This window comes from Papaver somniferum, chromosome 5 (assembly GCF_003573695.1).
Source record: "Papaver somniferum cultivar HN1 chromosome 5, ASM357369v1, whole genome shotgun sequence".
NCBI lineage: Eukaryota > Viridiplantae > Streptophyta > Magnoliopsida > Ranunculales > Papaveraceae > Papaver > Papaver somniferum.
In genome coordinates, this window is record NC_039362.1 from 20,297,982 (window position 1) to 20,308,640 (window position 10,659).

Sequence of the window (10,659 nt, forward strand, 5' to 3'; positions counted from 1 at the left end):
ACTCTGGTAATCTTTGAACCTGCGATGCTCGAAACTGATATATTTCTTCTCTAGTTCATCCAAATGAGAAACTCATGTCTAACTCTAGTAATCTTTGAACCTGTGATGTTCGAATCTGATATATTTTTTCTCCAGTTCATCCAAATGAGAAACGGAGGTCTAACTCTGGTAATCTTTGAACCTGCGATATTCGAAACTGATATATTTCTGATCCAGTTCCTCCGAATGTGAAACTCAGGTCTAACTATAGTAATCTTTGAACCTGGGATGTTCGAAACTGATATATTTCTTCTCTAGTTCATCCAAATGAGAAACTCGGACCTAACTCTAGTAATCTTTGAACCTGCGATGTTCGAAACTGATATATTTATTCTCCAGTTCATCCGAACGAGAAACTCCAGTCTAACTCTAGTAATATGTGAACCTGTGATGTTCAATTTAGAAAATAATTTAGCGGGGTTATTTATTTATCGATAAATGAATATTTTATTTAATTATCGGTAAACGAATATTGATTCATTTAGACAATATTTTCTTAATTAAGAATTTAAATTGTATAGGAGAAAATGTACAAGTATACGTAGGGAATATTGGTCAAATTTTTTATCAATAATTCAATTAACATTCATTTTCTTTTGAATTAACTGGTATCATTTCTAATTTACGTTACAGAAATGTGATGGACGTCGAACATCTTTTGAACCATCCTAACGAGAATGATGCAGTTATGGAGTCTCCAACAGACGAAGAAATTATTGAGTCAATAATGAATAATGAGAATGATCCTGAACCAGATGATAGTATCTCGTACCAAATGTGTCATCTAAAGATGCTTATCAAGCGATGGTCACATTAAAAAATTAGTTGTTACAACACGAGCAAAATATTCCAGAAATATGCAAGCATTGCATAAAATTAAGGATACGGTGCCCTTTGGTTTGGGTGGAAGAAAATGACAATCAACCATAGATGATTTTTTTGAGTTCATTCCTACATATATTTTTATGTAAAATTTTCTGATTATGTATTTTGGTTTATATTCAGTGATCATTCGTTTATATTTCTATAGGGCCTTTAAGGATCCAATTTTTTTTATTCATTAATACATTAAGCAAGGTTATTCATTTATCACCTTGGCCCAAATTGGGGCCGGAGAAAATTATTCATTTGGCGAGGTTATTCATTTATCGAACATTCATTTATCAAGGTTCGACTGTATTTATAAAAACAAGGACAACCGTTAAATTATTTTTATTTTGGACACATGGTTTGATATTAACCCTTAGATCTGAAGAAACCAATCAAATTGGTGTGGTACGCAATAGTCATCTAGCTCTGATGTGCTGTAACAAAAGGGATCTATATATAGATAGAAGAGAAAGAAATTGAGTGAAAACCTCATCCTTATCTGCTTCTTCTTCTCCGCCTCCTCTTTCTCAACCTTTCCATCCTTTTTTTTTTCGAAACCAAACTTTCTTATTCTCTTTGTAAATCCAAAATCATTCAGAGAAAACCTTAATCTTCTCATTAGAAACCTCTACGAAAAACCAGAAATATAAGAAGTTTCTGTGGTGAATCTACTATAAATAAAACCCTAAGTAAAAATTGTTTAAAGAAGAATCCCTAATTCTGTTATAGAGCAGAAATAATAAATCCATCAGCAAGAGAACTAAGTTCAACTCGGTGCATATCGACTTAAGGTTAGCGTGTTTTTTTTGTAAATCCTTAACTTTTCTTAGAATCCTAGTTGATTTTGCTCATCGATTTGATTTATTGATGTTGTTTGTACTGTGCAGGAAAATGGAAACTTGTTGTTTTGAACTTGCTTAAGGATTCTGTTTCGATTTTAGGATTTTAGGGTTGTTCATCATCTGTTACTAGGATTTTAGGATTTCATAAATCGATTTAGTATTTCAGTTTGTTAACCGATTTTAGTGTTTCTTGTTCTAATATGATTCTTTTTTTCGATTTCAGTTTGTAAACCTGAAGATGGGTTAATTTCTCATATTTTATTTCTCGGTTAATTTCTCAGATTTATTTCCCTAACTTCTTCTTAATATATTTGATTTCTAAGATTTGGGTCTCTAGGGGTTTTATTTGCTTAAGCTGATTCTTTGTTTGTTCACAGAAGAAGGTGTAACCATCATGTTCTCGAGGATGTTTGGTAATCCTAAAGAAGGTGCAATCATCATGTTCTCGAGGATATTTGGTAATCCTAGGGATGTAAATTATCAGATTCTGGGAACTCGGGTCATCAGATTCCCATAGATAGACCCCATGTTCTGATTCTGGTGAATTCGGGATATAAATTATAGATTCTTGGAACTCAGGTCATCAGTCTCCCGTAGATAAACCTCATGTTCTCATTCTGGTAAACTAGGGATGTAAATTATCAGATTCTGGTAACTAGGGTCATCAAATTCCCATAGATAGACCCTATGTTCTCATTTTGGTGAACTAGGGATGTAAATTATAGATTCTATGAACTCGGGTTAACCGTTTCACGTATATGGACCTCATATTCTCATTCTGATGAACCGGGGATGTAAGTTATCAGAATATGGGAACTCGGTTTATCATATTCCCATAGATAAACCTCATGTTCTCATTTTGGTAAACTAGGGATGTAAATTATCAGATTCTGGTAACTAGGGTCATCAGATTCCCATAGATAGACCCTATGTTCTCATTTCGTGAACTGGGGATGTAAATTATAGATTCTAGGAACTCGGGTCATCAGTCTACCGTAGATGAACCTCATATTCTCAATCTGATGAACCAGGGATGTAAATTATCAGATAATGGTAACTCGAGTCATCAGACTCCCGTAGATAGACCTCATGTTCTAAATCTGGTGAACTATTATCGGATTCCGGGAACTCAGGTCATCATATTCCAATAGATAGACCTCATGTTCTTATTCTGATGAACCGAGGATGTAAATTATCAGATTCTGGGAACCCAGGTCATCAGATTCCCATATACCTCATGTTTTCACTCAAATGAACCGTGGATGTAAATTATCAGATTCAGGTAACTCGGGCCATATTAGTATATTTCTTGCCATTGCCGGCGAGTGTAATTTGGTGAATTACGAGGGTACCCGCATGTGCTCATGTAATCCTCAGCAGTTCGTTGGTGATGTGTTGATTTTCAGCTGTTGGATTAGAAACTCTAGATAAGAGTATATTTACCAACCTAAATATCCTATCAATTTCATTGTTTTCTCGCCAACCTAAAGATGAAACCCTAATATTTCATTTTTTTCTTTTTTTCTCGCCGCAGCTTTCTATCTCGTCCCAAAAGTCAGTGGGAGTACCGGTGTGTTCCCTGGAAACTCTAAGCTCGTGAAGATATCGCGAAAACTTATAAAGTGATAGAAGATGACATGAACGAATTAGAAGCCAAAAAAATGGGAGGAAAAAGAGATTGAATCTCGTAAATGTGAGTGTGAGAAGCAAATTGAAAAGTTGAAGGATAAAGTTATTTTTATTAAGAAGAGCAATGATGGAAAGGACTGGCTAAGGGACCGTGGAATTGAGGAGAAATGATGGAAAGGACCTATATTTTGTTTGTGTTTGTATTTCAGTTTGCGGTGGTATTTCAAGATCTTGATTCTGGTTAAGGTTCGAGTGGTTTTGGGTTGTGGATCTTGTTTGTTAGGTTATGTTCTTGGTTATGGTTTAGGCCCAAAGAAGAAACCAGTCGTTACCGTCATCAATACAACTATTCTTTGATGAACAAAAAGAAAAAAAAATCCCTTGTCTTGCCTTCAGCACCAGCAACATCTCTACCTAAGCTTTGCAGTTTCGGTTCTTTTGTCAGATGGTTGTTTTGATCGGATTTTAGTCGGTAATGTCTTAGATTTATGTGATCTGATTTCCATAGTTATGGGTTATTCATACTTGGGTAATGTGTCGGTCTTTGTAATTATGTTCATGGGTATTGGTTTGTTGAATGTTGTTCGAAGATTCGTGATGATCGTATCTGGTAGGTGCAGGAGATCCGACGTCTTTCCTGGCGAGTTCATTGTTTACCAACTGAAGATTCTAATCACTTTTGGTCCTTCAGCTCTTCTTTCATGGAAGAGGATGTTTTTCAGATTCCTTAAAAAAATGTTACTAGGGTTGTGAATCATGCTCCAAGCCTCCAACGGTTCAAGCTGTCCGTACATAAGCGGGTGCTACTGTTATTGGTTACTAGAGATTCTGTTACTGGTGATCCTATTACCTGAGATTCGTTACAGTCGGTCATGTTGTATTTGGTTTGTGTCATGTAACTTTCGGGGCTATCACCTTGTTTATTTATTAAAAAAAAAAACTTTCACTACTTGTTTCCCTGGTCCTCTCACAGGGATTTTTATGATCCGTCTATAGATTTTATCATATATGGGTGTGTTCTTATCTTTAATAATTACGATCTTAAGGTTGACTTTTGTTCTGATTACATTTGCTTCAAGATTGGTCTTATTTAAAAAAGGGGTAGGAATCGTTGAATATTAACGGTTGAAATTAAATTTTGTGGATGAGGAAGTTTTGTATTTCAGAGTACTCTCATTTTTGGTAGGAATGCAGAGTTTCATACGACATGTCACCAAAAAATCAGTTTTAAATTCATTGCCGGTTGGGCTCAGTAGAAAAAATGGCGCTAAAATATGAAGATTATGTCAATATAACCATGTCAACGGATCCCACCATTTAAAAAGATATCCAACAGTAACACGACTAAACAAAAAATCTACCAAAGCATATTTGAAAGAACCCAAATCATAAAACTTGACAATACTCGATCCATGACGCTATTTTTGGTAAACAGGTCATGTATAATAGTGTGTATCTGAGTGTCCAGAGATCTTCCCTCTATACCTTGGAAGGAGTGGGAGTATTTATACAGAGTATTATTTTTAATTTAATATATTCTGCGAGGGGAAATAGAAGTATAGAACCCCTGGGATTCGTGGAAGCTGGTTTTTTCACATCTTGTTCAAGTGGAAAATTCCTTTTCCACCATTTTTTTAAGTGTTAGATACTTTAGCCTTATAATTGTGTCTTGCAATTTTATTGCGAGGGAAGAGTTAACACTGGAGATTGGACTGGACTATTTCAACAATTTATTACTAGCAAATAAAGATGCGCAAATTACTTCAATAATTTATTAGCTGCTTTAAATTTTTCACGACACATTTCTCAAGTCGACTCTCAGGCTATCTTTCTTCATTTCTTGTCCCACCGTTAAGTTATCTCATATCTGTTTCATCGGCAATAATATATACGTCGTAGACTCGTAGTACATCTAGCTCGAAAGGGAAAATGCAAGAGACTGAAAATTTCCCGCACCTCGACATCGAAATCGTAAGCGAAAGTATTTGGGTACAAAAATTATAAACAGACCGAGCTCAAAAAACCAGCTCAAACCGCCAGACACAAACCCATCCATGCACGTCTCCTGAGGGCGTGGGTCCACTGGGACTCACAAAAAAAAGAAAAAAATGTGTCTGGAACTCTGGAGGTTTTGAGATAGTTTGTTTTTCTCGGTCCGCGAGAAGAGTTAACACCTCTAGATTGGAACTGCCCCAGTATCCCAGCTGTAGGAAAGCTAGAGAGTAAAGGCTAGAGAAATAGTAGAATATGTTTTTCACCGTGTATTTAAGTAAGGTGCTTCATGCTTGTGGTTGTGGGTGGGGTATAAACGTACTGGAAAGAGAGTGTTTTTTTCACCGTAGTCGAGAAGACTTCTGAAATCTACTCGAGAAGAGTTCACAAAGGGTAAAATAGGTCGAGAGTCGAGGATTAATAATAAAAAAATAGGATAAAGCAAACATCTTTTCAGGAGACCAGTAAGCATGGGGTTTTGGGGTAGACTGGATGGAAAAGCAAACGTCTCGTCTTGCCTCTTTCTCGTCTTTTGATTGTGTAGAGAGTACAGACCAGCTAAACTCGCCTTCGAAATAAAAAAGACCAGCTAAACTCTAAGGTACTGGAATAAGTAGAGTAAATGATATTATGAGACGTAACCACTAGACTCTGTTCTCTAGCACCGAATCGACCGGAATCACTGGACCCTATTAATTTACTATTGCTATAAATAATGTTTATTTACTAAGATGTTATTCATGTTTAAGTTTAGAGTTTACATATCTTGGATACCATGTTTAACTTTGTATCCAGAATTCCTGATACATATTAATAAGAATTCTCCTTCTCTTTCTCTACTTTTCTATCTTTCACACTAAATGTATACGGTTTTCTTAACGGTGTTCTTAACGTGGAGATAAGGTATGGGTAGGAGTGGGAATACCATTCCTCGGTTATTTGTTTCGGTGAGTTAATCAATTTTGTTAGCTACGAGAATTAATTGGTGGGAGCCTCCCTCACCGAACCACGTTAAATTATTTGTCTCCTCTCTTAGTTTTCTATTCTTTGTCTCCTCTTAAGTCTCATACTCTCAGCTACAATGCATTTTCGCTTCATTTTTTTTCCACACCATTAAGTTATCCCGGTTTCATATACCAACCTTTTACCCTTCTATGTGTCATTCATATCCACCGCAGATTTCATCCTCATGTATCCTCACCCTACCCCACCAGGAGAGGGTGCGGCGGTCCGTAGGGGTCCTACAAAATGGTATTAGAGCAAGGTATAGTTACCGGTAGTCAGAAGGTCGCAGGAGCTACGGGGAGTCGGGATAAAACCCCACACCGAAACTTTTATATGCATACACATGTTAAGGAAAGTTGCTGGTAATGTTTTAGATAAAAAAAGATCATAAGTTGTCGGTAATGTTTTAGATAAAAAAAAGATATGAGATAAAGGGATTATAGCGTGTATTTTTTTCATTGTTCGTTTAATGAAACTGTTAACTGGTTGGATAAGTAAATATGCATTTTTAGTGCTGTCTTAGGTCAAATGGAAGAGCATTTTGGTTTCTAGCCATCTGATGTGGGTTTGATTCCCACATACGGCAACTGATTGTTAGAGGTGAAAATTGTAGGTATTATCGAGCACAATTGGCACTTGTTACAAGTGAAAACTTGAAGTTTCACTGAGAAGTGCGATTTCCATTTACCAGGTCAAATAATTACGGGTGAAAACGGAAATTCTCACCAATCTCACATACGGAACAATGAAATTTTCACCAATTGCACATAATGGAAAAATATAATTTTCACCAATCACATGTGACGGAAATTAAAATTTTCACCAATTGCATTTGAGAAAAGTTTTAACCAATCTTGCATGACGCTTGCAGGTGAAAATTGGAAATTTCAATCTAGCGTGTGAAAACTGGTAATTTTCATCAATCGCGTTATTGTTGGCGAAAATTGAAATTTTCTAAATATTATAAAGATAATAAAAAAAAGGAAAAAAAGAAAGATAATCAGCTGGTTTAAGATGTGCATCAAGAATTGAAGGTTTTTGAAGGAAACTTTTAGGGAGTTTTTTAGGGATTAGATGTGCATCTTGGTTTAAGATGTGCATCAAGAAAGGGACACTTTTAGGGAGTTTTTTAGGGATTAGATTCATCACAAATCGTGTTTGTTTTTTTAAAAAAACAAACTAAGAAAATAGATCTTTTAGGAACACGATTTTGGTGTTAGTATCTATCACGTTTTTTAAAGAAACAACTCATGAAAAATACTCCACGTAATTGAGTTAGCAATTTAAGTCAACAGACGTTAAATTAGAAATTAGTTACTCAATTTAACAAATAGACGTTAATTTAGGAATTACGTCAATTTAGGGATATATTTTGACTTTATATCCGGATAATTCTCCTAATTTTGGCGAAGGTTATATATGTAATCTAAATTAATTATGGGATAGAGCTATTTTTCCCCCATTAGGTTAATTCGGGTTTATAGATACATTATATGTTTTTAATTACAATTATTGATTGACCAAGAATTTAAATGGCATTAGCCCAGTTGGCCAGGGGTTGGACTCCCAACCTATAGGTTGCGGGTTCAATTCCTTCCCGTTCTGATCGAGTAAAAAAAAAAGAAAAGAATTTAAACCGTTTAAATACGGTTATTGACCAACAATTTCCTAGGTAATTTATGATGTTTTCTATGTGTATGCATGCACTTTTCCTATAGATACATACATGGGTTTTGTTATCTTGTGCACCCATGCACAAGATAAGAGTCAATCCTTGGCATTGGAGATGATAAAAAGCAATAAAAAGTTTAGTGGTCCCTAAAAACGTGTTGTATCTCCATAGTCCATATAAGAATATTTAGTGGTCCCAAGGCTGTTAGATCTGGATACATCGTAGTCGTAATTTTGGATCAGTTTTTGGATTGGGTTCAAAACCCAAGTGAAATTTTATTTTTTCACTAGGAAGACAAACAAGTAAAACCTCCATATGTATTATTAATATATTTGGGGACACAAATTTATTAATATATGGAGGTTATTAATATAGGGAGGTATACCTAGATAGTGTAAAAGGTTTCTAGTTCAATGTATGTAACTTTTTTTTTTGTTTTTTTTTTTGTTGGACAATCAACAAATTTCAGTTCATTCAAATCAAAATCGTGGTTACATGTTTGCTTACAAGAATTACAAGAATAACAAAAATCAATGTATTAACTAGTATTAGATAATGTGTATATATATATATATTTATAGTTCTAATGCACAAGTACATGTATATGTCTAGGAACTTGTGATGGTGAAAACAAAATTTTCGCTCAAATTCAAGTGAAAGTTTTAATTTTATATATTCAGAAGAAATGTGGAATTTTCACATAAAAAGGGGTGGAAAACAAAATCTTCAGCTAACATGGCAATTGAAGATTAAATAATACAGGTCTATAGGATATGACGGTTTGTCTTTTTGACATAATTGATGCTCATGCAAATGAATATACTCCGTATATTTCGTACAGTGAGAATAATGCTTGCTTTTCCCTAACCTATGCAAACTGGTCATTGACGAACTCAATACTTTGGGAGTTGGAATTACTAACATTTAACCCTGGCTCTCGATTTTATAAGTACATTCATCTTTTTGCAGTCTTCTTACCTTTTAATTTTTTATAAAATCTTATGCTCGTTGATGATTTGTTCAAGTAATATATATTTTTTCATGCGTGATGCCCATTTAATGCAAGGGTTTAGGTGATTCCCATTTAATGTTCTGCAAAGAGCGTTGCAAGACATATATTGCAAGGAGTTTTTTTTTTTAGTACCCCAATAACACTAAGCCTCTTTGCGTAATGGATATCAGTATGAAGGGTTCATTAATTTCATTTATTAACCTTCCACCCAGAATGCCAGAATTGTAAAAGCAGATTATTTTAGTGCCTACTTGTAGATGGGGAAAAACGATTTGCTGGTTTTTAAGGAATTGAGGAGACGACCGTATGGAGGAGACTCCTCGAACCGAGCGAAATGTTAAACCTCACACAGATGCACTACTGCAAAGGGGGTGCTTTAGATTCGAGAGATCAATCTGTAGTACTCTGGCCTAAATCAAGACAATGACCGTTCCAGAGTAAATTCGGTCACAAGAGAGGATGGGTTGATTTGTAGGAGGGAAGCTGAGAAATGTGTGGAATCAATGGTAATCAAAGATTGTGGGTGTATGAATTCGGAATATGATAATCTCTGAATGATTGAAATTGCTCAATTGATGAGTTGATGATCTCGTGTTGTCAGTTTGACGTGAGATTGATGATACTGATGATGTTGATAATTCAATCATGATTCAGAGACTTATTTATATTGCTAGAATTGTAGACACCATGATTCCATGAAGTGTGACAGTTGATGGAATCAAGGAGTGGGGAAGTGGAGATCGTAAAACCAGTTGCTCAACGTGTGGAGACTTGGTCGATTTTCCACCCACTACCTCGTGAATTCCTTCAACTGATTGCACGACTTTCTCACATTCCATCGTGTGTTTGAACACACGTGCCGTAGACCGCCAGACCAAACCCATAAGTGATATCCCCCAAGTGACACGATTGACGTCTCGTGGTTTGTTAGTCAATTGATGACTTCGTGGTTTCATGGGACGATGATTCCATGTAGTTGCTGAGTTGAACATGTCATGAGACAGGTATAGTTCTTACGATGAAGTGAGCAAGTATTACTCATTCGATGGATCGTTGAATATTGATTGTTGAACCAATATTCCTTGGTTTGAGCAAATATTTATCATCTGAGCAAGTGTTGCTCATGTGATGAATTTTTGAATATTTGATCGTCTGAGCATGTGTTGCTCATCTGATGGATTATTGGCAGCGTACCAAAAATATTAATTAGAATACTGGTCGTTGAACCGAGCATAATTAATAAAATTAATGACCATGAGGTCGTCGTAAAATTATTAAGGTTGGAATCTGGAATGATGATCTTTGGATTCAGAAACCCTAATTTGATCAATTGATGATAAATTCATGGTTCGTCAGAATTTCAACCATGGGACTAAGGAGGGAGTGACTAGATGGGACCGTGGATCAACCATGTAGTTTCCATATGCTCACGTGAGAAAATACGAAGAACTCCTGAAGAGTTGACGATTTGTTGGTGGAAGAATGATTAAATGCTGGCTTAATCATTTATTCAAAATGCTCGTCTGAGTCTTAGGCGGGAAAACCTAATTAATTATGACGAGGCGAGGAACCGACCATGGAGTCATGAAACCGGCCCT

General features: G+C 35.7%; 1 long non-coding RNA gene across 1 annotated transcript; it reads left to right on the plus strand.

Moving 5' to 3' along the window:
- Positions 1–1,397: 1,397 nt before the first annotated feature.
- Positions 1,398–4,329, plus strand: LOC113281111. Its single transcript, XR_003325910.1, has 3 exons — positions 1,398–1,700; positions 1,797–3,184; positions 3,286–4,329. It is a non-coding gene; the product is annotated as an uncharacterized LOC113281111 (long non-coding RNA).
- The last annotated feature ends 6,330 nt before the right edge of the window (positions 4,330–10,659 follow it).